The following is a 5,440-nucleotide window of genomic DNA, read 5'->3' as shown; positions in this document are numbered from 1 at the left end:
CCAACTTACAATTTAAATGGCAAATAAAATTAATTCCCATCTTATCATTCTGCCCTCAATTATGAGGTGGATAAAACTATTTTTACTTATTTAAATCACGCGAAATGCTATGACATGCTATATTGTTCTGCTATATTTTTGATTTGGCCTCTATTTGTCATCTTGGATTATAAGGGGTAGAAGAAAGTTGTCAATGTAGGTCGATGTTTCGGAGTAGTGCCTATATAAAGAAGGTACCTCCTAATTTAACCACATTTCAAAGAATTTGGCTAATAATGCGTATTAGGGGGGTGAAAATCTTATACTAAAATTTCAACATATCTACAAATTTTAGAATTTTTATCCATGTTATAATACCCTCTCAAGTCCACCTTTTGGCGGACAAACAGACTGACATGGTTAGGGGGACTTATGAGGACTCTAATGCACAATCTAAGTTGCTAATGGGTTTAAAAAAGTAATTAACTTTGGCTATTCTTAAATCATTCAGCCCTCAATTATGTAGTATACAAAATACAGCAAATTCCAAATTACTGCTCATTTGACTGGAAGATTTTGCTACGATTTTTACCATATTAAAAATTAATTTGATCCCTTATATGGCGATAAGATTGATATATACTTTTTAATAGATTTGTATAGCACATCCACACAGTTGAAGCCCACGGTTTAAATATTGAAGCCCACTGGTTAAAAATGGGTACAGGTATTTTAAAACACTTTAAATCGACATGTACGTGAACACTTATATCAGTCATATCTGTGAATAATTATGCTTGGGAAAATATGCATAATAGACAAAAACTACGGGCCGGCAACGCGGACCGGGCCAGCTAGTATTAAATAAACATGAGTAGGTTCAAACATTTACTCATTCCTCTGTGTGTTATCGTGTTGACGCTGAGAATTTATATACAATAGCCCCAAAAAAGACGATACTTATTTATAGACTTTAATTTAAATTGACTGAATACGAAATTATCTCCATGAATACACAATAAAAATTATGAACAGAAAAAAGTCTTCATATTATGTGCATGAAAGCAAGGCCGACAGACGGCCGAAAGTACAAACCCACCCTGCTCCCTTCCTTCTGCATGACCGCAACAATTACATCAAAACAGACACACACCCCGTACACACGATGTGGACGACTATCATGGTCGGCTCAAGACAAGCCAAGGATGCAACTCATTTTTTGTGATACTTGTAGAAGGCAGCAGTGCAATCAAAATGCCTTTAAGAAAGCGACAGTAGCAATGATGATGATGATGAGGCTGACGGTGGCAAATGGAAGCCAGCAACCAAAAATATTTCACAGCTGCTTAAAATAGTCTCAGTCATACTTTTCTTGTTGTAAGCTGATTTAAATGGAATAACTACAACAAGAACAACACAAAGTGTGGAGAAAAGTAGAGTACCACCACTACCGCCACCACCACCACCACCATCCACAACCACCACAATGGCAGTGGCATATTGCAATTGTGTGCATTAGTGTTAATCTTGCAATTGTCATTGAGGTTGAGAGCATTACAAAAGAAGACGACGGAGCAGATTGTGATGGTGAAGAATCAGACTAAGAAGATGATGTGGAATACAAATGACAATTTAGAACAACTGCATACACACCACCTACACCTTGTACAAGTGTACGAATATTTCCAGTATGTATGAATGTGTGTGTGTGTAAATACCTAAAGAGTTTACATGAATACACGCACACCCAAGCACATTCCTCAAACATGATTCTGTTTTAAGTGCGGCTTTTGTGACAAACAATTTAAGTAGAACTACAGTCAAGGCAACCTACATGGGAACCATATTCAAATTTTAAACAAGGATTTTTGAATTAGAAATGTTAACGTGTATATACCCTACACCGCATAGTGGTAAGGGTATTATGTCTTTGTGCATTTGTTTGTAACATGGAGAAGGAAGCAAGATAGACCCATACTTAGTTTTGAGGAAATTCATAGAATCACTTTCTGAGTCAATTTACGCATGTCAGTCCGCCTGTCCGTCCATGTATTCTTGTGAACAAAATGCAGGTCGCATTTATTATCCGTTTGTGATGAAATTTTGCAAATTTGCAAAGAATATTTGTCTGACCCAAGGACGAACCCTATTGAAATTGGTGATAAACGGATCAGATTTGTATCTAAATCTGATCTCCCATATATCTTCAACCGATTTCGGGTTATTTGTGCACCAAATGGCTAATATAAGTCCAAATGACCTGTATTTTGATATATCCCACTTCAGTCTAGCAGCAAGGCAATAAATATTGGGGAAAATCGGTTCAGATATAACTTTAGCTCCCATATATATGTTTCATCCAATTTGGGATCATAAGTCCCCCACATACGTAATATGCATTCCACTACAATGATCTTTGGTACCAGATATCAAATACAGCTCTGAAATAAGGGTACCAAATTTTTTCAGCATCGGTTTAGATTTGGATATAGCTCTCATGTATATCCTCATCCGATTTCGGGTTAATTGGGGTTATCCAACTTAATGCAGTCTAGTAGCAAGTACATTAAATTTGGTGAAAATCGGCTCAGATAAAGCTATAGCTTCCATTGAAATCGGTTCAGATTTGGATATAGCTCACATACACATTTTCGGCCGATTTCATGTACTTGATGCACCAAACACGATATGTATGTTCGATTCCAATGAAATTTGGAATGTGTGTCGGGATTTTGATCAGAAAATAAATTTGTCAAATTATATTGAAATCGTTTCAGATTTCGATATAGCTAGCTCCCATACATATTTTCGGCCGATTTCACATATTTGACTCACAAAACACGATACGATGCCAATGAAATTCGAGATGAGTGACTAAACTTGGTACAAAAATAAATGTGTCAAATCATATTGAAATCGGTTCAGATTTGGATATAGCTCGCATATATATTTTCGGCTGATTTCACATATTTGATGCACCCAACGCAATATGTATGGCCAATTCCAAAGAAATTCAGACATAGAGACAAAATCTGGTACCCAAAAAAAATTGCCATAATATAGTGAAATCTGTTGAGGTTTGAATATGGCTACCATATATATATTTCGGCCGATTTCATATGTGTTTTGCACCAAATATATGTATATATATATAAAAGCCGACTCCAATGATATTCAGAATGTGTGGCGGAATTTTGTTACAATAATAATTTCACGCATTTGACGCACCAATTTCAATGAAATATGAAAAGTGTGACGGAATTTGGTGTTATAGTAAATTTTGTCAAATTATATTGAAATCGGTTCAGATTGGGATGTGATTTTATTAAGAAGCATTGACCCACAACGCATTTTCAATGGTATTAGGTTAACAGTAAACAACTACACAACAATTTAACTGAGGATACGATTATTACGTGAAATTATGTTGCTACCTCGAATTTCCTAATTGCAACAGAAATTCCACTCAACTTCTAAATATGGAAGTTTCCTGCATGCTTGACATTTGCTATGAAATTAATAAATCCGAATGATAAACTCTTCGTTTATGCGGACAAAATTTGGCATGTTCCTGCTTTTCTCATGGTCAGCTGTTCCTGTCATGTTCACGCGTTGGTAGACCGAGCTATTTATTTACGCAATGAAATATTACAATACATTTTTATACCCTCCACCATACATAGTATGGAGGGTATATTAAGTTCGTCATTCCGTTTGTAACTCATCGAAATAATCATTTTAGACCCAACAAAGTATGAATATTCTTGATCAGCGTAAAATTCTAAGACGATTTAGCCATGTCCGCCCGTCTGTTGTAATCACGCTACAGTCTAAACGAATTAAGATAGGAAGATAAAAGTTTGCACAGATCTCTCTTTTGTCTGCATGCAGGTCAAGTTCGAAGATGGGCTATATCGGTCCACGATATAGCCTCCATATAACGGTACCCTCCGATATTCGATATTTTGAAGATGTTAGCCACATTTTTCAATGGAATTGTCTGAAAATTCTCACATGTAGTTCCTTATGAATACTTTACCCCTGAGAGTGAATTGTCTATATAGGTCCACGATATCGTATATCCCTCATATGACGGTACCCCCGATATTCGGTATTTTGATAACTTTACCCACATTTTTCAACGGGATTGTCTGAAAATCCACACAAGGAGTTCCTTGTGAGTACTTTACACCCAGACATAGGTTTGTCTTAATAGGTCCACAATCATATATACCCCCATATATCGGCACCTTCCTATATTAGATATTGTAAAGATTAAAAAACATTTAATGGATTTTTTTTTTTTTTGAAAATTTTCTAATTAGTTCCAAATGGTGGAGGGTATTCCAAGTTCGGCCCGGCCGAACTTACTGCTTTTTTACTTGCTTATTTTTGAATTTGTTTTATTTTTTTAAGCCAATTTATATTCGTTTATACAATTTTGAATGCGGGTTCAGAAAGTAGTGTATATATCTGTAAAAATATACATTTATATTTGGAATTTATATCGTCGATCATGCCAACTATGATCGTTTTTGAATGCGTATTAAGTTTTTACACTATTTACACGATTTCCACTAAATTGGACGGAGGCATTTGTGTTTCTCGACTTTGACCACGTTTCAGTTTTTTGTTAATAGGATTTTCATGATTTGCATATAATCACAATCTGGGTCAATTTATGCACGCCCGCCCGTTCGTTTGTTCGTATCTCTTTATTTTTGTAAGCAAAATACAGGTAGCATTTATTGTACGAATGAGTTGAATTTTCGCAATATAAATTTGTTTGGACGAACCCTATTTAAATTGGTGATAATCGAATCCAATTTAAGGATATCAACCACACATATACTTGCGACATAAAGAATATTGTGCAACAAGTATCTAAAATTACCCAAAAAAGGCTGATACATGTATTTCTCTTTAATTCTATGTAAAGTTCGCTACATTTGTCCAATCAGGTTTAATTTTGGATTAAACTATTAAATTTCGAAAAGACTCAAGTCTAGACTAAATTGATTTAAATGACGCAACGCACACACCTATTTTTCATTTTTCATATATTTTTTTAATATATTTTCTTCTGCTAAAGCTTCATAGTTGTAGAGGGTATAACTCAGGCCACATGAAATTTACACTAACTATCGCTATTACTAAATGGGAGGTCAACCGATTCTAATCCTTAAATCTGATTGTATAACTACGTCGTACCTACACTAGTTTAATTCCCATAAAATTTGTTGCAACTTGTCTGAGTACCTTATTCATCTTAATGCCACTTCACATAATACTTGACATAAACAATTCTTCCGCAGTGTATTGAGTAGAATAACTAGCGGAGGCCGTATGGTCATTTTTTAATTAAATCAATTGATTTTTTAATTCTTTTCATATTCGGTAGTGAAGAAGATCTTGTTGACTGTGATCTCAATGAACTCGGAGGTTGGACGCTCAATCAAAT

Source organism: Musca domestica, unplaced genomic scaffold (assembly GCF_030504385.1).
Source record: "Musca domestica strain aabys unplaced genomic scaffold, Musca_domestica.polishedcontigs.V.1.1 1, whole genome shotgun sequence".
Lineage (NCBI taxonomy): Eukaryota > Metazoa > Arthropoda > Insecta > Diptera > Muscidae > Musca > Musca domestica.
Note: the sequence above shows the minus strand (reverse complement) of the source record.